General features: G+C 40.4%; 1 protein-coding gene across 2 annotated transcripts in view; it reads left to right on the top strand.

Annotated features, from left to right (window-relative positions):
• Positions 1 to 24688, top strand: part of clnk (cytokine dependent hematopoietic cell linker) — a 140290-nt gene that overhangs the window by 83867 nt on the left and 31735 nt on the right. The gene's annotated exons all lie outside the window — the stretch shown is intronic.

The raw sequence follows: 24688 nt of genomic DNA on the forward strand, positions 1-24688 counted from the left end.
AAAGCATATTAAATCCATATTTTGGTTCAGTGAAACACTGTTGGGGCTGCAAAATTTAATCTTAAGCAAACACACCTGGTGAGTCATTGCCACAGTGTGTGACAATGAAGCTGACAGTTGCTGGATTTAGTGCCAGCTCAGTAAAACAAGAAGTTTCTACTTAATGTTAACTTCCTCACTTTTAGTTGTTTGAGCACCGACTATAACAGAAATTGGCTCCAGCAGTAGTTTGTCTCTTAACAAAGAGATACAAGCTTGTGTGCACAAACAGATGGCAGCGTCCCAGGCGATGCGCCGCAGAAGTACCGCAGCTTGTCTGCAACCTGTTTAGTGGTGTCTCTACAGGGAGACAAATGAGCATGTGTCATGTAATATTCTTCATGTGGAGTGTGAGACGTTTACTGCGTTTCCTTTCTAACACAACTTACCAATTTAAAGTTTTAAATACGACGCATTGCACCAACGTAATTACATAGATTTATTGTAGCAGCCACAGCATATTCTTCAACTTTGATGCTTGTGTTGCAGAGTGGCCTCATGCGCAGTGTGTTCTATACCAATAGTTTGAGTTCATGTAACGAGGAAGAAAAGTAGGGACAGCAGAGAGAAGTGTGTCTCATTTTGTATTCCTTATAGAGACATGCAGTGCATTTGCAGGAAAGGAGTTATGTTATGTCATGTTAGTCATTGTTATGCCAAACCTATGCATATTTCATCAGCATGTATTGTTTTAAAAGCAGTCAAGAATGCACCATTATCAGAGGCTGCCTGCTCTACTCTAAAACAAACACATGTCTCTTATTAACGGGTTTCTCAGACATGTGGAGTGTTGAGTCTCACCTGACAAGAGGGCCTGCATATCTCTTTATACATGGGCTATCAGCATAAACCTAAAGTAGTTTTGTTGCTTAAACAACTGAAACTACATGAGTGTTTCACCACCACCCACTCAACCTTCGGTTTGTTGTCCTGCAGTTGTAGAAACATGTAGGCCTACCCATAACAATGTTAAAAATCGGTGGGTCTATTCTATTCTATTCTATTCTATTCTATCACCCAATGACCATATACAGTACAGTGTGTCATTTTTTTTTATCCACAGGTTTATTAATTAATGAATGAATGAAATCAACCACTGCTCTGTTTTTTGGTGATTTCCTATTTTTAATAGATGAACATCACTGACATCATTTAGACAGAAGTAACATGTGTGTTGTGAGATGTCACAAGTTTATTTTTCCAATATACATATTTTGACTGATATTTGAAGAAAGCAGTACTACTGTAGAATTTTTGCTGGGCCTAAAAAATCACCCTAAAACCTGCTGTCTGTAAGGAAACAGTGTCTCAGCTGTTCATTTTAATGGGTTTTAATTACTGTATTTGTACTGTAAAATAGCTTGAACCATACTTGTGTTTGAGCTGTCATCTGGGATGTGTCATCTTTTATCTTCGGCAGTCACAGTCTGTGTTTTCTTGCTGCTTTTCATTTAATAATATTTCATACTTTGTACAGCGTTCCAGACTAAACTTAAAAAGAAAGATTGAAGACTCGATGTTTAAAATAAAAAATAAATAAATACAAACTCTGTGCCGACCATGGGCGCCACCACTCTCCAAACAGCAGCTTTGAGATGTTTATTTTTCTGTTCGTTTTTGAAAGCTTTGAATTGCTGTAATCAACTTGTCTGTGTTGTTTGTCAGCCAGAAGTACTGCAGATGACTGCCTGGCGGACGGTTCCTGCTATTTGATTAAGTTTAAATAACCTGTTAATCATGTTGCCTGCAGTTTGATTGTGGGGTTGGTGCTGCATGTCAGGACTGTAGACTTACATCAGAGTTTTTAGGTGATGCTGACAAACACAATCTGGACATGACTGTAAAAAAAAGGCTGCACATTCCTGTACAGTGTAATCATGACATCAAGAGTTGAGACAACCCAAACTTCCAGCTCATGTTGTAACCCTGAACGGAAAACATGCACATAGAGAAGCATGGGACATTTTTCAAAATAAAGAAAACATTCAATGTTTTAGATAAAATGCATAATGTTGTAATATTATTTTTAGATTCAGGAGGAAATGTTAAAAAGGCCTCAAAGATTCAAAGACTAAATATTTGGTTCTGACAGTTTGTGTGTCATTCACGCACAGAAACATCCTCTTACCACAATGAAGCATTTTGTGTCAACAGTTTGAAACGTGTATCTCCAAATGAAACCTGTACTGGGGATTTTAAGGATTACATGCAATTTGTTGTGATGCATTTCCATTCATCTTGGTGATTATAATGTTGCATACACAGTTTAGAAAGATGGCCAGGCTTTGACTACACTGTACACTGGTGGCTTGATGACAACACTTAGATTTCATGTCTTGTCATATATTTTGGAGCTGTCCGCCATCAAATGCAGGTTAGCCCTATGAACATATAGCTGTCATTACAGCCACCGTGGACTAATTTTTCACTGCAGTGTAAAGTTGTGTACCTTATGAAAGCAGCTAGGGCTGTGTATTGGCAAGAATCTGGCGATACGATACATATCACGATACAATATGATGTACGATATATCCCGATACTGGAACAAAGATGGTATGTATTGCGATTTTATATATATTTTTAGGAGTGTGGAAAGCTTGTCTGGTAAACCTCATCTGAATACTAGTAATGCATCTTTCACAAGAACAAAATGTTTAATTATATTTATTTTAATTATAAGAACATTGCACAATGCAACTGTATCTCACATTTAAGTTGTTTTATGCTGAAAGAGACAGTGTGCACCACAAAAGTAAGATGTTGAAATTAAGTTTGCTTATAAATAATTAATAAAAAATCAATTTGGCCACAACTTAAATCAATACCAGTATCTCCAAATAAAATATTGCGATATTTCACAGAATCGATTTTTTCTTACACCCCGAGAAGCAGCACAGTCAAGACTTAAAGAAGTGTGTAGTGTAACAGTTTTTTATCATCTTTTTATCATCAAAGATAATGTTATGTTTCATCTCCTTTGTCATCTCTTCTCTGTTCTGTGTTAGCACTGCCTCCATATTAGCTAAAAATTCAGTACATAAACTATGTGCTGAATTTCTGTTATTTCACTGTCGGTTGCATAATATTGCAATGTGCATATTGAAGTCAATCATGACTTCAATATGCACATTGGAGTGCAGAAGTGCTATTTGCAGGATCTTGTTAGTGTAAAGAGTCGGTTTTTAACTCAGACAGGAAATCAGTAAGTTGCAATGAAGTTTAATATTTTAAGCTTAAGTGTTGCTATATTCTATAATTGAGCAGTATATGATGATTTCAGCAGTATAAGCAGCCTGTTTATAATGAATGGTGTAATTTGGAAGCATGCTTTAAACCCACAGGTGGGTTTCCAGGTGGGTTGTGTGTTAAGAGCGTTTTAACAGTCTAGCTAGATGACAGCAGTTTATCACTCACTGGCAATTATTGTGAAAATTAAGATATTAATCAGTGGTCCTCCTACAAAATAAATAACATGCCATACATTATTTACAGCTCGTATTAAAGAAGTGTTCATGTGCTGAATGATTTATGTCTGCATTTTGCAGCAAACAATCACAAGGCTTTGAGCCGTGACATCGTTCACTGCAGGTTTATTTTCTGGCCCAGTTTATTCTTTAGATCTCTTTTGAGAGATCTCCTATTCCTAAAACCAGCCAGCAATTATTCCTGCGCTGTAAAAGTTTTATAGTCCAACACATCTTTAATCACAGAGACAACCAGTGTGGCTCGTAAAAACGCATTGTGCACCCCTGTGCATAAAACGAGCTGTTGTATATCAGCATCCGCAATAAACGGACGTATCATCACACCTTTGCAATATTTATCAAAAGCCCTCACCATTCATCACGACATGCAAACGCAAATGATTGTCCAACAATGGCATATATCAGTTGAGGAAGAAACAAGGGCTTTGAACAGGAGGGAGGGGTATTATTCACATGGTTACTGCTGGTCTCTATGCAGGGAGTGCCTCCTGCTGTGGGGAAAATGACTCCCTCCTGTTTGTGAAGCCACATAACTGCATCTGTGTAAAACACTGTCATATCAAATGATCTATCACTCTTTTATCTTCCAAGTGAGGAAATGACCACCTCGGCAGAGAGCAGTGGGCCGCTCTGCAGTTACCTGTTTGCAGTTCAGGAGCTCTGCCCCTGTCTTTAGTGTTTTCAGATGTTTGTTGTCGAACAACAGATGATATGTTCTGTCTGCTCGCTCCATTCGCAAATTATGATCATAAATTCTTACAATGAAAATGGTTTTGTTTACTATCACAGTTGTTATTGTTTGCAGAAAATGAGTGGGCTTTGTCAGGTCTATTTACCGGAATCCACTTACTGTTTTTTCTTTATACAGTGGGGAAAAAAAGTATTTAGTCAGCCACCAATTGTGCAAGTTCTCCCACTTAAAAAGATGAGAGAGGCCTGTAATTTTCATCATATGTATACCTGAACTATGAGAGACAAAATAAGAAAAGAAAATGTAGAAAATCACATTGTAGGATTTTTAATGAATTAATTGGTAAATTCCTCAGTAAAAGAAGTATTTGGTCACCTACAAACAAGCAAGATTTCTGGCTCTCACAGACCTGTAACTTTTTCTTTAAGAGGCTCCTCTGTCCTCCACTCGTTACCTGTATTAATGGCATCTGTTTGGAGTCGTTATCAGTATAAAAGACACCTGTCCACAACCTCAAACAGTCACACTCCAAACTCCACTATGGCCAAGACCAAAGAGCTGTCAAAGGACACCAGAAACAAAATTGTAGACCTGCACCAGGCTGGGAAGACTGAATCTGCAATAGGTAAGCAGCTTGGTGTGAAGAAATCAACTGTGGGAGCAATTATTAGAAAATGGAAGACATACAAGACCACTGATAATCTCCCTCGATCTGGGGCTCCACGCAAGATCTCACCCCGTGGGGTCAAAATGATCACCAGAACTGTGAGCAAAAATCCCAGAACCACACTGGGGGACCTAGTGAATGACCTCCGGAGAGCTGGGACCAAAGTAACAAAAGCTACCATCAGTAACACACTGCGCCGCCAGGGACTCAAATCCTGCAGTGCCAGACGTGTCCCCCTGCTTAAACCAGTACATATCCAGGCCCGTTTGAAGTTTGCTAGAGAGCATTTGGATGATCCAGAAGAGGATTGGGAGAATGTCATATGGTCAGATGAAACCAAAATAGAACTTTTTGGTAAAAACTCAACTTGTCGTGTTTGGAGGAGAAAGAATGCTGAGTTGCATCCGAAGAACACCATACCTACTGTGAAGCATGGGGGTGGAAACATCATGCTTTGGGGCTGTTTTTCTGCAAAGGGACCTGGACGACTGATCCGTGTAAATGAAAGAATGAATGGGGCCATGTATCGTGAGATTTTGAGTGAAAACCTCCTTCCATCAGCAAGGGCATTGAAGATGAAACGTGGCTGGGTCTTTCAACATGACAATGATCCCAAACACACCGCCCGGGCAACAAAGGAGTGGCTTCGTAAGAAGCATTGCAAGGTCCTGGAGTGGCCTAGCCAGTCTCCAGATCTCAACCCCATAGAAAATCTTTGGAGGGAGTTGAAAGTCCGTGTTACCCAGCGTCAGCCCCAAAACATTACTGCTCTAGAGGAGATCTGCATGGAGGAATGGGCCAAAATACCAGCAAAAGTGTGTGAAAACCTTGTGAAGACTTGCAGAAAACGTTTGACCTCTGTCATTGCCAACAAAGGGTATATAACAAAGTATTGAGATGACATTTTGTTATTGACCAAATACTTATTTTCCACCATAATTTGCAAATAAATTCTTTAAAAATCCTACAATGTGATTTTCTGGATTTTTGTTTCTCATTTTGTCTCTCATAGTTGAGGTATACCTGTGATGAAAATTACAGGGCTCTCTCATCTTTTTAAATAGGAGAACTTGCACAATTGGTGGCTGACTAAATACTTTTTTTCCCCACTGTAGCTACTGAGAGTCTCAGGTTCTTTCTAGGACTAGGGCATAGTATAGTTGGATATGCTCCTCACTCACAGTTGACAGGCTATCACATAAATGAAACAAAAAGCTAAAAGCTATATAACAACAAACTGCAATGCTATCTATTTTGTTCTGATGCCACTGGGTTGTAAAATGAATAAGTTGTCTTGATTTGCAGCAGTGCCTTGATTACTGTACAAAAAAAAGCTTTTGGAGATCACATGACCAATCCATTTTGATAAGCTTAAGATGTGTGCTTGTCGCTGAACAACAATATTTAGCATAATCTGAGCAACTAGGCATTTACAGTCATGTTTTTTCAGTTTGATCACAACAGCGATGGGCCATCAGATATCAGTCAGAAATGCTGAAGCTGTAAAAGATGTGACACGCCAGAGCTTGATCCAATCACCAGGCAGGTTCCAAGGACAATTTTCCAGTTCATTCTGTGTAACAAACCATCTGGTGTTCTTAGGGCCCTTTGAAACCCATTACCTACCTACCTGCCCTATCTTGGAAACAGGTTTCCATCAAAGCAGAAATATGTAAGAAATACCTAAGAATTGTCTGTCTAGACACCATCTGCTCACCTCAGCTCCACTTTTTCTCTCTTGCCCATATAAAGTAGGTAGAAACTTTGTGTAACTTTGTCATTTTCTAAAAAAAACCTGTTAATGCTGCTGTTTGCTTTACAAAGCTAAAACAAATATCACATGTATGTCACTTTAACACTAAAGTTTTTAATGGCACAACAACAGTTATGTGTCACATGTTATTTACATTTTGTTTTGATTATAATAACTACGCTCTTATTATGTTTACCAAGCTAAAGCTGGTGCAATCAAATGTAACAGCTGATAAAGGCTACCTTCATTAGTGTGTTCTAACCCTATTAAAGAGGTGCTGATTTAGTTCCAAGCTCATTAAGGAGGATGTACATTGTTAAAGTAAGTTCTAAATCAGCAGTGAAGAGCAGAGTGTAGATTTGCTGGGCAGCTCTGAGTGATGAACGTCTCAGCTCAGCCCTCTGCTCTGCTCTCTGTTGTGCGACACTCCCTGCTGAGCAATTATGCACTATTTCAGCTTTGGATGAGGCTCCATCCTAAATGAGCAGCTAATGTGCTGCAGCTCGGGTTGTAATGACAAAGTTTTGTTGTAAATGAGCAGGGAAATACCTGAAGGCAACAATAGGAAGCTGATTTGTTATTTGTTGCTCATCGGCCCTCACCCCATCTTTAAACAGGTTCCACAGGTGCAGAGCATGTTGAATGTGAATGCTGCTAAAACTGCAATTTGCTCAAAACCTGCTATTTTTGTCGTTGTTGTTTCACCAGAAGTGGTGCTTAAAATCTGAAAGGCATTTCTGCTTCCTGTGTTTCTGTGTGTGGTTATCAGCAGAATCAGTCAGTAATACTGTGGAAATGGTTGCGCTCTGATTTTCAGTACATTTTGAGAGAAAGAAAGATTGAATGTTCAAAACAGGCATGATGACTGAGGATGATGGCGATAGCGATGATGATGATAATAATAGGGAAGGGGATGATGAGAGTAATTACTAGCTGGTCGTGGTGGATGAGGAGAAAAGCAACTGTTGACAGTTCAGAGTGAGCTGTCAGCAAAATTGAGTAAAGCTGATTTGATGCCCGTGGACGAGCCCACAGCAGGAGGATCCAGACTGAAAGACCCAGTGCTGCCGGGAGCAAGAATAAAGGAACAATAACTCAGATGAAGAAGAGCGGATTGAGGAAGAGATCACAAAGACTAAGAGTTTGAAGAAATGGTGACAAAAACACAGACCGGCTGAGAGATGGAGCCACTCAGCGTGAAAACCACTGCTCAGCCAAAATCCTCTCTTTTGATCCTTTTCCACATATATCATCTTTCTATGAAACCATCCTCACCAAGCCTCCAATCCCCCTCCACCACCTCCATTGCCCCCCTTGAGACAACTTTTCCCAAATCCCTGGATGCCGGGGTGAAGGCTTGCACACCCCCCTCTGTCTGAGCTGTGATTATTTAGCTGGGCCTCTGCCATATCACACCCCAGCCAGCTAAAGATTCCCCCCGGAGGAAAAAAGCAGAGCGGGAGAGAGAAAGGGAGATCTGCACCACCACCCACCTGTGCAGGGCAAAGATAGGAACAAACCAAATGGCGTCCCACTGGAAGCTGCGATCTGCTAGTGGACACCCCTCAAAGACGCCATCACAGGGTTTTATTTTTCCATAAACCACAGTGCCTCAACCTCAAACTGAGAAAATCCGTTTTTTTTTTCTTCTTCAGGCCAATTCTACTTTCTGCAGCCTGCTCTAATCTCGCAGATAGGGTGACCAGCCTTACCGTATAGGGGCTGTTTAGAGACGAGCCCTGCGTGCGTCCTGGCTGATGAGGTCTGAAAAGGGTCCTGAGGATTGCAAGATGAGTAGTTTTCACAGAATCGGCTTAGAAGTGTAGAGATATACTCAGGTTTACCTGCTCTCTCATGTCTATATAATACACTTTAAGATGTATATACTGAGAAGAAACATTCATTTACACCTTGTGAATGCCTTCAATAGTTGTATTTTTGGATTAAACTTTGATGAAAACACTGAATTTGCGACTTTGGTCTGATTTTATTTCTTTTGTCCGGCCGTTTGCATTCGTCATCCAAAATCTGTGCGATTGAAACAATAAGTGACACAGGATGTCACACTGTGGGTGTAAGCTAGTCACAGATACACCAGTGCTAACATTCCGTCTGTTGTTTTCGACAATAGAAATATGTCCACTCTGGTTTTCTTTCAAGGAACTCTCTAGGTCTGATGTTAATGATAGCCTAATTGAAGCCTGATATTTATTTTTCTACAAAGTCCACTTCTACATTTATCAGGCCATCATAGATCCCTTTCTGTGCGGACCTCCACAAACTGGTTCGCAGCAATGACACTTCTTCATCTTAGGGAAGAGATAACAGTCTGAAAGGTACTCATCAGATAAATAGGGCAAGTGTTTGACAAGTTGAAATCCAGATGGCAGCTATCACTACCATGGACAGGACCGTTGTCTTGATGGAAAAGCACTCAGGTCATGGATCTTCACACCAGATCCCTCCTGTAGTCACCCAGCAGCACTCCCAGAAAACTGAGATAATCACTTTGCCCACAGACCTCACTGAATCAGCTTTATATAGTTTTCTTCGCCTTGGTATAACAATTCAAACCATGAAATGTATAAATTAGCTATTTAAACAATTATTAATTAGAGATAAAAGCAGTTATAGCTCACTAGTATAAACTGTAAGACACAATTTTTAAAACTCATATCACCATCCACAAGCCTCTCATGCTTCAATTCAAATGTAAATTCATTTAAATGTAAAAACATATGATGTACTGTGGTTCACATCATAGCAGACTATTCAGTCCATAGGACTTCATTGACACGTTAAACCAGAATCAGGAAAGATTTTCTGCACACATTTGTAATGTTCCAGGAAAAGAACCAGGCCAGCTGCTCGCAGTGTGAACATATTCTGGTCATCATCATCACATTGAAGCTTTTTCCTGTTTGGTGCCGCTTCACTGGCTGAGGGGATGATGAATCAGAGAAGTTCACCACAAATGATTTACATCTCTCTGCAACTTGTTAAAGCAAATAAACATAACTGGCTGTTGAGTGAATCACTTCCAAAGGCAGTTCCTCCTTGTTTGAACAAATAACAGAATACAAACATACAGTATGTTAATATCTTTTGTCACATGATAAAATGCTCTGTTTCATTTGGGGAGAACATGATCACACCGAATTTTGTCACCTGTTAATAAAAACTTGGTTTCTTAGCTGAAATAAGCAGCATGTTAATTTTAAGCAGGGGGAGCTAAAGTTGCCTGTGAACCATGGGATCAACTGTGTGATGAATATTAACACGTAGGTAGCTGAGAAGTCAACGATGTCATGTTTCAACCAAACCTTTCTCACACCTGCCATGACATGACAGCCAGAAGAAAAAAATGGTTTGAAAATCCTCCGACCCAGAGGAGTCACAGGTAGATTTATCTTCTGTTGGTCCGCCGTTTTTCTGTGCTGTCTTGTCAAATCACAGCAGTGACGCTTTGAGGTGTCGGCAGAGCACTTAAGCAAAAAACAATCAATTTTGACACTGACAGTTAAAAAACAACAAAAACACTTGGCAGCATTTCCGACTAATATACCAGAGACACATTGGCAGAAGTGGATAAACGTTGATTCAGCCAAAGATCACAGACAGTTATCTCATTCCTGCCTGTCACTCCTGCTGTCCCAGGCAGTTCACTCTGCGGTAACAGCCTGTGTTTAACCTCAGCAGGCGATCGAATGCTCCTCATTCTAGGCACTTGAAGTGGCTTCCTGGTGCAGAAAGAGATCAATACAAGAAGCATTACATCTAATCAAACACTGATTACTTTCCCAACACTGATTGCAATTGGCTAGCATGTCACTTGCTTGTGTAAAGCGTGTTTGGTTTCCATAGATTTAAATGATCGGACGACAGACACTGACCTTTATTTTCCCACTGATCGATGTTTCTCACTGAGACAAAGCACATGCAGGATCACAGCTGTTAAAACCTACGTCCAAATGAGTGGCTCATGGTGGCTGCTGAAGTGTTTTACTTTTCATTGTTGGTGGAGTGGACTGACTGTCTATCCTGTCTCCACATTGTATGATGATACAAAAATGCTAGTTTTATGGACAATTGGACAAACATCTGGACTTAACTTCCTGCACAATACTGTATAACATATGATGATAAAGTGAGTGCAGACTAACAGAAACAACAGTGACTCCTGCTCTATTTTTATATGAGCTGCTCCTTTAAGCTGTGTTACATCTGTGTGTATCCATTTTCGTTTATGTTACAGTGTTTTAGTTCTACCACATCTTGTACACAATACTTGCAGTGGGGGATTTCTATAGCGACACATGAGGCGCTTCGCTATATATCAGTAAACAATGATCTAACCACTACAGCGCCACCACTGTTATTCTCAGCAGTGTTTCCTTCTAATTTACTGGCTGTGGACAAGGAGAGGTTGAGGGCATGTCGGTGCATTCCTCTGTGGTGTTGTAATATCACAAACACTGTAGTGTGCAGCTCTGAATTTGTAGAGAGAGAATTGTAACAAATAAGCGTTAAAGTTACATGACACACCTGCTTGTCATTAATGAGACATCACGTACTGTCAGATCCTGTTAGATGTTTCACAGACACACCCATTAATCATACATGCAGCATTATGTCATTGTGTCTTCACAATGAGCCATGAAAGAGACAGACATCCCTGAGGGCTCTGACTGCTGATTACTGCTGCAGTTGAGGTGCCTGACTCTGCAAATACACAGCAAAACAATCAATTATACTTCATAGAATCATTTAATGCATGCTGGTATCTCCTGTTTTCAGTCTCCTGTTTGTAGCAGTTCTGTATTTTGACAGTCGCCATCCGAGGGTCTTGACACTGGACAGCTTCCACGCACTAAACCTGTTTTGGTGTCTGTTTTGTGTGACCATAATGTGACCATAATGTATTAAACTAACATCATGACGTATTGCAGAATACATTAAACAAGCAATAAAGACCATTTTTCCAACAAGAACTTACCTCTTGCTGGTCTTTAGAAAGAATTTACATCCATCTACAGTCAGTTGTCTCATACGTGTGTGTCTTTGTCGTGACCTCTGACAGCTAGTGTAACATTTTTTTACTGCCTTGACTGCTGTAGATTTCTTTCTGAATTCAGCCTGAACGATAACCCTGTTCTGCTCATCATTAACACATAAGAGACCATTGTTATAACAGTAAATACACTATGCACAAAGCTGGGTATCTCCCAGGAATGTGGCCTTGCAGTTACCACAATAAACTCCAAGAGCTCAGCTTGGGTCTGGGTCCTGAACTCTTCTCTATGAGAAGAACAATTCTGTTTTTATGAGGTGGATCCTGACAGATTTTTCCAGTTTTCATGAAATTTGCAGAAAAAGTGCTGGACTTTGTTTTCTGGGATTCAGATGGAGATGGAGTGTTGCTGCTGGTGGACTACCTGGAGTGTCACATTATTACAGGAGGCAACTACACTAAAATACTGAGACAGCTACGGGAGAGAATCAAGAAGATTCTGCTATTTAGGGAAGCTGACAGGAAGAGTGCTCTTCCATCTGGACAGCACTCCGGTCCACAGTGGTGATGGCTGCCATACAGAATTGTGAAACTTGTCCGACACCTACCTAATTTCACACCCTCAGACCACTACCTACTCTCCAAGATAAAGGAGGTCTGTGGTCACTGTTTTGACAGTGATGACATCTTCACTGTAGTGGACCACTTTCTGGACACTGATGGAAGTGAACCAGTGGACTATGCTGAAAATAAAAACCTTAAAAAAGGTATTTGCTTACTTGGGTCACAGTCTTGTTTTCCATTTCAGTTGTTTGCAGTTGTTGGAATATGTACTAACACACCTCACCAGGTCTTTCCATCAAAATATTTTCTGCAGTACGACAGAAAGAGCAAATTCCCTAAAATACTGGAGAATTAATTTCCTGTTCTGCACACAAGCTGACAAATCTCACATTGTTAGACAGCAGACCTCAGCTGTGGAAAGAGGTGATGACACCCAGAGCTGTTTTTCTGCCTCCTTTAGACCTCACATCTCTGACCATGAGTGTTTGATCTGGCATGTTAGCTCAGAGCTATAACATCTTGGCAGCAAGAGCAATTTCTGTAAATGATACAATTTGAACCTGTCACCTTGATGTTACAGAAAATGCTTCCAATTGAGAATTTGCTTGCTCACTCAACTCTTTTTATGATTAGATTGAATTGTATGCTTATATTTTCATAGTGAGTAAATCCTGTTTATTTTCACCTAAATGAAAGTGAACATTTAAGGCATTGCTACAATTTCACCACATTGTGTCAATTATTTGGAGAGCCCTTTGAATTAACCTTGAGAACAATCAATACAAGACACTAATAAAAGTTGCAATAACCTGTGAAGTATTTGCTCTGAGCTTTCAGGCTTATTGTGGTTTTCTGTCACCTGTGTGTCAGCCTCTCACTGCAACCATCCCTTTCCTACAGATATTTTCTTTTCAACGTAATCTTTCTGATAAACTCCTGGTGCCATGCTCTGTAGCTTTTGGCTCTGAGAAATGAGAGAATTTGTTCTTTCTGCATCAGACTGAGGAAAGAAATGATTAAGGAAGCAACTGTTTCCTGGCATGCTGGAGCTTCAAGTTAGTGGGAGGGTGAAACCATGGGCTGTCAGGAGCACCTCCTAGACTCACTGATAAGAAGTGATGTTTGTTAAAATGAGGCCCAAAAAACTGATATCCGAATAAAGGTGTGTTGGTTTTGCAGTCAAACTGAAGTCTTTTATTTAACAAAACAATATTTTCAGTGTATCTTTCAAGCACCAGTGGGTTTACCAAATACACTTTGTCAATGCATAGTGTACTTTGATGATTACTATATCAATACAAAGATTTAATAGCTTTATTATGTCTGGATTATATTTCTATTTTTCCTCACACAAAGATGTAGCTGGTACTAATTTTTCCTGCTGTAATATCAATATCTAAATTAAACACTCGTCCACTGAAGTAGCCATTTCTGATACATTGGGTTTGTTTAGCACTCATGTACGATCTCTGTGGTCAAACAATTATATCACAAAGCCAGCATTCCTTAATTGAAACCACCAGCTTCTCAAGCTATCCCATTACAGCAGCCAGGTTGGGGTTGCCAGGTCAGAGTATAAGAAAGCTCCCATGTGTAATTTATGGCGCTCTTACCTTGGATAATACATACATATAAGCTGTGAGGCTATAAGGCTGCAGACCCCCTACCCATCTGCAGCCAATTTAGCCTTTGCACAGTGCTTCTTAAATCACACAAAGCTCAGGACTTGCTGACTGGACTATGGAAGAGGCAAAGGAGTCCGTTTTCATTTGAATTCCCCCTGCATACCCCTCCTGGTAGACTTATCAGGGAAAAAAGGCCAGTGGCATTAACTACCTGAACTAGTGATCCTCTTTAAAAGCACCCTCTGTTTTTTCCTCCCACAGCAGTAAATTGCGAAGAAATGTGGCCCCAGCATCAGATCAATAAACCTTCTTTGCAATTTAACAAGAACAGATGTTAGCAGTCCTACTCTGTATACCTTGCTACATATTAAGTAAGATAAGCCTGAATTTGTTCTTGTGTGTGTGTGTCTGTTTTTAGGAAGAAAAAAAAACACATGGCTCTTGTGTTATCTCAGCTATCAAGCATGTGATCCCCTCCATCAGTGAGATTAGAGGAGCTTAATCACTGTGAAGATTAACCTTATCAGGCATCACATTTCTTCACACAGTTTCAATTATAAGGACAAACTTGGTGTCGGGCGCAGGGAGTTGGGAGTGAGGACAGAAACAGATGATTGGACCCTGTGAATAGAGATGGCTGCCGGCTGTTTTCCAGCTGTGTTAACATCTTTATCTGAAAATTATGTTTGAAGGGAACACTGCTCCGTTTAGAGAAGTTTCATCACACGTGTTGTGCTCCTGGTACATCATCAAAGACTTTGTCACGTGGTCAGAGCAGACTGTTATTTTACAGCTTGGTCTTGTGCATCTGTAGCAGGTTGCTGTGATTATAGATTTCTCCGGAAACTATGCTATGTATGTCTGGAAGCAAACTGCACTGTACCTCAGCTGGTTTTACTTTTTGGATTCCAATTCTGCTGCCTCTGTTTTGCTGATCTTTGTGTTGCTTCTGCTACATGTCATCTTTTATCTACTTTTGAGGTTAACCAGAACAAAGCCTTACTGAGTCACCATCCCACAGCTCTCAGGGTTTCTCAGATGGACCTACAGCAGCTTCCCCCTCTAAAAACAGCCCTGAAAGAACTCCTGTGTAGGAGTACTTTCTGATAGATCTGAATTGGCCCTTATGACTGAGCTTCCCTGTTTACACAAACATCAATGGTGTGCAGTGCCTGCTCAGGTCATTGAGGTTTGTCTCTTTGAGTAGATTGCTGTTAAAAAAAGGAGCAATGAACTGAAACTTACTTTGCAAAACCAGCTGAAAAAAATCCCAAGTTGCATCCATGTTCAACATCCTCTGGGTGGAATACTTACATTGTAAATCGAAACCATGTTGACAGAGCTTATGTAAAACACGAGGGCTCTGAGATATGTGAAGAGGGTCCAAGTGGTAGAGCAGTAATTCAATTAGAGCCAATGAAAAGCACACTGCATCTCTCTGAGGGACTGCTGGAAAAACTCCATCTATTCTGTAGAGTTTATTAGATCCAGTTGTTGTAAATTAGATTACAACACTCTTAATGGATTCTTGATGGATTTAAATTGTCCAAACTGGGAATATTGACATTTTATTTAAAGGGTCAGCAGTCACCCCTCCACCAGTGACCTCAGCGAGGGTGTGTTGTTGGACCAGCACTGCACAGAGCACATTTTCAAGTCAGTGTGAGACAGAGGACTGGGCTCACTAAGCCTTGTCTGCCAGCATTATGTAAACACATTCTCCCAGACGCCAATAAATCCAGAGCCATTACAGGCAGCCGTGAGGTGTCGCTTTGCATTCTGCAGGTTTCTATAGAGGAGCTCAGAAAACCTCCCATGTATGCATACACACATGTACACACTCATTGTGCGAAAGTGCACAAACACACACACATGCGATATACACTTACACACACGCACATTGTGTGACAGAACAACAAAGTACGGATATCTGCTTCTGTTGCTAGGATACCGGTTCTTCAGGCTCCTAAGTAAATCAGGGTGACTGGTGGCACAGACAGCTGTGAAAAATTAACACGGACTGTGGTAACAAAGTAAAACTTTCAGTTTAAAGGGAAACACACTCATCGAGTTTAAAGGATTAGAGTTCACCGTTTTTACTTCTACTTTGAAACAACAAGGTTGGTACAATGAAACAGGTTTGTTGTAATGCTGTTTACACTGGGCTTCTTTTACATCTTTATCGTATACAAACATGTATTACGATGTTCTTTTTGAGGTAGGACTACATGGGTCATCCCTGGTCAATGCTTCTATTACTGTTTTACATTTCTGTGCATTAGCAATACATCTCCCAATGGCCAGTAGGGACAGAAAAGCAAGCTGTTATGTTCCCAAAGGTTCCTGAATACTGAGGCACTTGTGTTTCATAGCAGTGATACAGTGAGCCAACACGTCAGTGTGTCTGCTGTGACCCGCGCCCCCTCTCCCTGCACCTCCATCGCTGGACTGTTATTGAGCAATTATGACCATTGATTTCCTCTCTCTTCTCGGTGCACCTCTGTATGACAGCTGGCCTTTGTAAGTGGCCTCACTGGACTGCCGTCTATGGCCCCGCTCAAGGCTTTACCCAATTTAACACACCATTCCTGCCCTGTCCCCTCCAGCTGTACAGTAAGGCTGAGTCTTTCATCCACATCTTTCATCCACATTTTTATGATACTAATTTTGAAGATATTGGCAGAGCTGACATTTTCACTTTTTCCCAAAATTTCAATCCACCTACATTCTATCACATCAAATGACGGAGCATGTCAAGAAATAAATTTTTCAGTGGAGCTTCACCTTTTCAGTTTTCAATCAAAATGCCGAACTGACAGATGTTTGACAATCCAAGGCTATAATTCATCTTTGCACAGTTTGCGTTGCTGCTTTCATGCACTGAAGCAGCTTTTTGTTTCATTCCAGCAGTGTCTTTTTGAAAGTGACAGCAAGCTCCTGGGGAAGTAGAGTTTCAACCCAAACACAGCGTACTGTTTATGTGTAGTCTGGTCGCCACAAGCTGTATTGCAAGCAGGAACTGGACGACCTTTATATATCCCACTCCTTGTTGCATGTTGTTCTTTCAGCTTGTGCCCCCCCGCCTTCCATATGTCTGCATTAGTGAAGAGAAGTGTGAAAGAGTTACATTACTTCTGCCTTCTTTGTTTGACTGTTAGTCCTTTTGTGTTTGTAAGCATCATCAACACATATGTTGTTAGCTGTGACAGGTAATGAAGTAATTATTTAATGAGCATAGTAGTGAAATAACGGATGGCAGAAAGGTGCCTGGATAAAAATGTAGAATGTGTGATGACAGTCACAGCCTGACCAATAAAAACTACATTTATAGGATCCATTGTGAAGACAAGGTTTTAAAATAAGCTTAAGATATCTGTCTTTATATTGTGCTTGTTCTTCATGAGTTCATGTTTTTTATTAGCCATGCACCCAAAACCAGTCGCCACACTGTGGATCTGTGGATATGGGTGGAAAACTTTTGTATTTGTGTTTAGATGACCTCCAGGACATTTATTTACATATCCAGACTGATATCTGTCATTACAGTTCGATAATGAGGTTCTGCTGAGCTGCTAATTATTTTTAATCTGGCCCACCTTTTCAGTCTCAGCTGGTCTTTTTTCACCATCACACACCTGCAGCTTCTCATTTGTAATTTTAATTATATCCTCCAGATGTTACCTTTGGAAGGAATGTATGTTAACGTGTGTTTTCCTTTGTGATTGTGCTGTTGAATTATAGATTTTTTCCCATCAGTTGAGTATTACTAAAAGATCTTTGTGTAACACCTGCAGCACCAATTGAACAAAAGAATCATTCAGATCTGAGATTTACGCCTGCAGTGCCGTGGGTACTTGTAGGTCACAGCATCTATTTGCCACAATAGAAAAATCTATAAGATCTTTGAGATGAAAACATATTCCCTTATTTTGCTTTTTTCTCAATGCTGACAGTGAATCATACATGTTCATGTTTTTAAATATTTAACCACAAAAACATCCCTCAGCAGTAAACAACAACATCGATACTACTACTACTACATATTGCATTTTAGCATTTAGTATGTAATGGTTTGCATTAAATAATAAAGCTTATAAAAAGGATAAAAATCATAATCATATGGTGTTCTGCAGTTTTCTTTGGAGATGGGTTTTTACAGCAGCCTTTTACCTGAACATCTGCCTTCAGAACTCAACATCTGCTCTCATGCTCAGTCTGACAGGTCAGGTCATGTTTTCAGGCATTCACAGTGTAAACAGAAATGCCTGTAAACACATTTCCACAGTGCTCATAGCTGAAAATCTATAATAACTACTTTATGTTATTCTATTTTATTACAAAATTCTTTTTCCATTAAAAATATTGCTCAAAATCAAGGTACTGTTCTGTCTTATTTTCCCAAATTTTCAAGATGTTTTTTGCAGCCACTACAATACAGTCTTTCAGCCTGACAGCTCTAATTGTGACATTTTTGCACATTTTCGCAGGTCCAAGATGTTCAATTTAATGAATACATAACATAATCAATGGAACTAGAAAATGCTTTTAGAACCGCGAATTGCCCAAATGCAAGACCTGCTATTTGAATTTTCATTTTTGTGAAGCGGAGAGTTTTAAAATGCACTCAAGTGGATTTTCCAAAACATTTTTCACACCAAATAGCCTCTAATCCCTCTTTTCATATGCTTGAAAACTTACTTTTAAATAGAAAAAGCCGGCTGATTCAGAAGCCGTAGTAAACCTTGGTCTGACTTTGAGAGGAGTGGGGAAGCGTTAAGTACCAGTGAAAAATGATTTTTTTTTTAAAAGGCACACATGCTCAGATTCACCGCAGCATTGCTCACATTCACATACAAACATATTCAAGCATCTCTTTTGAGGTGGAGATAGAGGTAGTAAAATATTTCAGCTGCAGCTGTGTCAGAAGTTATTCCACTAATCTCCTGAGTTGAGGTTCTTTGAGTGGGAAACTAAATATCTGTGTCTGAGGCCTGTCACACAGCGCCGCATCACAGGATGATCAAAACCCCCTTCGGCAAGCTTTTGCATTGTTTGAGAAAAGGGCCTCCTCTGAGAGAAGAGCCTGGCTGGTGTTGGCTGTGAAGGCAGAGAAGTTGGAATCAGGGTTAATCCCAGACTGTCATTATCCTCACTTCTCAGCCACAGTCTGTGAGCGTCCCAGTAATGAAGGCCATTTCCAAGGATTTACACCTGGAGCAAGCGCCAAATTCTGCTGCAGTTACTGATACAGAGAGACTCCTCTTACCTTTAGCATTTAGTGGAACTATAAATAGTAATCCCTCCTTGTTCTTGTGCACAACTGTAAACTTGCAGTAAATGCAGCCTGAACAGCTCCTGACTGATAATGATGTTTACTGTTACAGAGCGACGCATCATCTCTGCCACTTAACACAAAGAAAGGCCTACTTGTTTCTTCATACTTCACCACCTATTTGTTTAATTGGTAATGATTCGCCCTGGGAAATAACATACTAATGGAGATACTGTGTTAGCTAATAAATAAAGTAAACCTCAGCTGTGACAAACACTCCCTGTTCCTGACTTCACTGTTCTTTGAAGACATCCTAATAATTAATTTAAAAACGTGCACACTGAAAGGTACAATAGGCAGAAACAGCAAAGATTCTTTTAAATCTTTAGATTTATTTAAAATACTTACGAATCTAAATCATGACTTTGACCCCAGATTTACACCAGAAGTGTAACAGAAGCACAGCCACCTGGCGTTTTTTTTGAAGCGTAGTTTATCCGAGCTCCCGCGACATTCACAAACTCACATAGTAATCTGCCTGTTTACCTGATGGTCAATGTCCTCTCTACATGTATCAGGATAAACCTCTGCTCCATCAACACACATACACACAGGGCAGCTTCTCACCTCCCACTCTGAAAACAGCTGCTGCTTCTCCTTTCTGATGTTGTCCATATACAAAACATGTTATACCATATAAAAAGCTGTTTCTCTTCCAATATAAACCTTCTCTGCTGGTTGCAATGTTAAATCAGCGAGAGTTCAGTCTCACAGCGTTTTATTTTGAAAACTCTTTGGTGTTGTGGTGCCTGACTTCCTGTCTGCTTGATGTGGTTGGTGCAAATTGATGCATTTTGGGCGCAACACAGCACCAAAATAGAACTGGCACGCTCTGCTACCGTCTGCTGTAAATACTCTCATTGACTAAAATGAAAGCGTTTCATGGTGGCTGTTGCACAGCACTTCTATAACGCTTCTGGTGTAAATATGAAAATAGATCATATTCATGTTAATCATGTCAAAAAGTCTCCTTGTCTAACTTTGCACCCTGGAATCATCTGCATGTTTATATGTCTTTATGAAATCCCTCTGTTTCCCATGTAGAACTGCTTTCCCATGACTTGACGTCAGTGAGCATGCCTGGGCATGATGATCTCCCCCCTGCTTTAACACGATAACGTGCAGTGATGCCCGTAAAATGTCTGTGATATTGCGTTTGTCATTTGAGATCTGACTTGATAAATGTGTGAATTTACTATCAGATAATTGTTGTTGGCAGATTCCTACAAACATCTGTATGACTGATTACTACTGTTAACTCAATGGATTCATGGTTAATTCTTTTTCCTGTTAACTCCAACCAAACAGCCTCAGACTGTTTTGTTGTTTGTTGGGCTGGAGTCATGTCAGCAGACAGCACTTGTGTGTTCTACCTCTTTCCTGTCATAGCCAGCATAATGGTTTTCAGAAATATGTGGTATAGCAGCTCTTCTTCCTTGGCTCTGTACAAGTATCAATATGTCCCCATGACCCTGTTGTCCTTCTTTGGCCCGTGCACTGACCTCCACATGCAATCTAGAAGCTGCAGTTGTGGAGATGCTTTAATTGGCACACCCTCACAGTTAGAAGTTACTCAGTCACTCTCCGACTTCCAAATCAAAACTCAGCCGAAACATGTAGATTTTAAACATCATTACAAGTCTTGAGCACGTCCAGCTGTTGTCAGATCATCACTTCTTTCTCTTCTTTAGCTGTGGTCATACAGAACTAACAGCTTCCCAAAAAGTTTTTGTTCTGCACTTTGGAACAACTGAAAGAGTCCTGAGGACCCAAGAGACCATCCTCATCCATAGACTGGAAGCATGGCAGACACAAAGGCTGGTGCAACGCTGTGTAATGTCGAGAGTTCTAGGGCAGCACTGTTCTGAACTAATTAAAACCGGTTTATAAGTTTTTTGGGGAGTTGATCAAACAGGAGTACAGTTCAGTGACTACCATGTTTTTTTATTTAGAATCACAGCAGCTTTTGTCAGAGATAGAAAAAAAAACTGGTTCTGGTTCTGATTCTGACAGCTTTCACTCTAACTCATCCTCATACACACACCACAGAATAGATGGATTGTCAATGAATTCCAAGATGTCATAAATGGTTGTCTAGGGGAGATCGTCAAAAGAACAGCATGGTCTGCACACAGAGGTGGGGCACAGTGTGTGGAGGTCAGGACTTTCACCCAGTAGACTAAGATGTGTTGGATCCTCACTTTGTCACTGCACAGTTTACGGCTTTCAGTTGCTGTTTGGATAGGTTTAAGTAACAAAAAAAAACAGTTTCAACCTTTCAAGTCTCGTCTACTCCCAGCAGATTTTACATGCATCTGTTATAGTCATTACATAGATTTTTTGGGGGGGTTCTCATCCACACACAGTTGCAAATAAATGTTTGCTATAGGGAAGGTCTGATGTTCTCTGCAACAAGGAGGATAAATGTGCCTGTATCAGTTTCTGTATTGGCAGTTAGAGAAAAAGAGTTGGATTATGATGATATCAGGTTTTAAGCTTCCCTGACTCTGATTATTTTGGCTGTTTGCTGAAGTAATTTCCACTATATGTTATTCATGGAAAGATATTTCTAAAACATACCTGGATAACACAACAGAGACATTCATTTCATTTCACAATGTTTTGTTGCGTTCCTGTGAGAAAGCTTTCTTGACATGATTCATCGTGTGATTGTGTCATTTGTCATCATCTTGTATCACCGCCAGAAATAATTGCAGCAATGATCCACACAGTGAACCCACTTGAACAAAGCGCAGCATTTCATTAAATAGATGAAGCTACAGAACGAGCGGATGACCTGCAGTGTTCCACAGGTGGGTGTGAGATGGCTGATGATTCACGGCGTACATAATTAAACTGTAGAATTAGGTGAAAGAAAACAATTGCCAATGAGTGTTGACATGACTGTTGTTCCTCTTCAGGTGTTTCCAATCACAAAACACCATAATATATTGAATTATTTGCAAAAGAAAAATCTTAATTTCCCCTTTCCAAAGTGATTTGGAGAATTAAACCTGAATAACATTGCTATCTGCAGCCTGGGGGCACATGTACATGTGCTGCAAAGTAATGATAACAAAATGGTTTAGTAGATGGAAACAGAAATATGAAGTGTGTAAAGTCACACCCCTTAAAGAGCCTACAGGGGCAGAGAAGCGTCTATGTTCATAAAAAAAGATAATCAGTTATAGTGCTCAGTGCATTTGTGTCCGTATAATCGCACCACAGTAAAATTCAGCCTAAAGGTGATTACAGTGTTATGTTAATTGGAGAAACATCTCCATCCAGATTCCATTGTTAAACACAAGATTTACTTATTCCTAATGTTGTCTGTCAAACACATAGCATGTTGCTATTAAATGTTTTTTATGTGTGTGAGGATGAAACCTTTCAGGATTTATTGTTTGGATGAACTGTGTCATGAAACATTCATCTTCCAAGTTGGATCTGATCAGGCTGATACAGCCAGATGAAACCTGCTTTTTTAATGTCCCACATTGCTGGCACGAGCGCTAAAGAAAATGTTTTCAAGCATGCCGATCATGTAGCAACACTGCAACAAGAGTCATCTGACTTACATCAGAAGTGATTTGTTTGGTTGGAGTGCAACCTCTGATTTGTCTCTGACCTTTTAAAAACAAATATTTGAAGCCTCAAAAGATAAAAATATGCAGCTAACACAGAGGAAGAGAGTTTGACACAAGAGATATTCGTTTCGTACATGCAGACAGTGAGTAGTGGTCGCACATACAGCACAGTTAATGGTTAAACGCCTTGCTCAAGGGCACCTCAAGCCTCTGTAGGCCAGAGCCACCACACATAATACAAAAATATCAGACCAGGTTAGAAACAAGTTTTCATCAGTCTGATAATATGTGGTGGGAGAGTTTTTTCACCACTTAGAGTGACAGGTGGATGCCATCACACACTACTAGCTGCCTGCTTAGTTAGCCACCGATCTCAGCTCCACCTCTCTTTAAGTCATAGGTTGTTTAGTAGTTGGGTGAATTCTGGCTTTGCCAAGATACTGACAGCCAGGGCCATCGTGCTGACCTTTACAGCAGCTCATAAGGAGCTCATGGAGGCATCCTCCATCTATGTATCTACAGTTTGCCTATATCTATAAACTGGTGTCAGAAACTATTGGCTCCAAATGTTATAGTTTAACTACTCAACATGCAGCATGTATATTTAAAATACTCTCCAGAAGCTAAAGGAACACACCACAAGTTAAAATGCACCTTAATGCAGTGATATAACACCATGAAAGAGCCATTCTCTTGTTTTTCTGTACTCTTACTAAAGTAAAGTTTTGAATAGGACTTAAAATCGAGTTTTTCATAGTGTGGCACTGGGTTTGTTTTTTTTAAGTAAAGAGATCACAATGCTTCTCTCACTGCTGCGAGCTGAGGCTGAGGGAAGGCACTGAGGTGGCACTGAGGGTATTTATGCTCCGTGAATTTGTACCATTGTCATGTTAATGCAGTCGGATGCCTCTGGTGATCCTCAGAGCGGGATTATATTGTACTACCACTCCGCTGAATTCACTCTTCTCCAGGAGAGATGAGGGCAGAATCTGAGGATTACTAAACTGCATCTAAAAATCAATGTGGTGGGAAACTCTTGGCTTCATCAGCACTTAAGACTTTGCGTGCTGAAATAGCAAAGAGAAGACATTCTTCACAAAGAAAGGATGCATTTAAGAAGTGAGGTTGACCTTCTGCTCACAGCCCACATACAGCAGAACCCTGTGTTAATGCGCACGATGGCCTTCACTTGAAAAACCTACACTGCGGAAATTTTCGCAAACATCAGTAAAAATCAGATATTCAGCCGAACAGGCCTTAAGCTGCTCATGCTTCAGGCGTAATATCAGCATGTTAATCAGGCTGTATGTAACCATCCAATTAAAAATGAGGACAACAGTTCCATCAGACACTTTACATCTCACACCTCTTTCTCATCTGTGAAGGACAAAAGTGACACAAAGGTATTTGACATTAGTGATGTGCCACTTACTCATCAGCACTGTGAAGTCACTAACTCTCACTCAGTGTACAATCAGAGGTGACTCAGAGGAAATTGTGAAATATTACACCGGTTTCCTTTCCTCATCAGTGAATCTGTAGCTTGGATTGGAGCAATATTTTGGACTTGATGTTGCTGAAGGATTTTAAAGAGAGCTCAACAGGTGGTAGGACTGTGCAGCTTGGATTTGGTGACTACCCACACATGCACTTGCACCATGGACAAAAGAGGAGAAGAATGCCAGGGATGAATAACTGGTCTGTCTCTTTCATCGATCTCCCCTGAATGTGAACAGTGAGAGGAGAACTCCTGGAGGTTCGGCTGAATAGCCTTTTTCAATGTGAATCCTGAGACAGCGCAGGCTTCTCTGTGTGCAACAAATTTACTGCTCAGGCTGCTTATATTGAGCTTTTTGGTAAACACTTTTTTTTCTTACTTTCAACACACACACACACACACACACACACACACACACACACGACAAGATTGAAGC

Source organism: Parambassis ranga, chromosome 10, assembly GCF_900634625.1.
Source record: "Parambassis ranga chromosome 10, fParRan2.1, whole genome shotgun sequence".
Lineage (NCBI taxonomy): Eukaryota > Metazoa > Chordata > Actinopteri > Ambassidae > Parambassis > Parambassis ranga.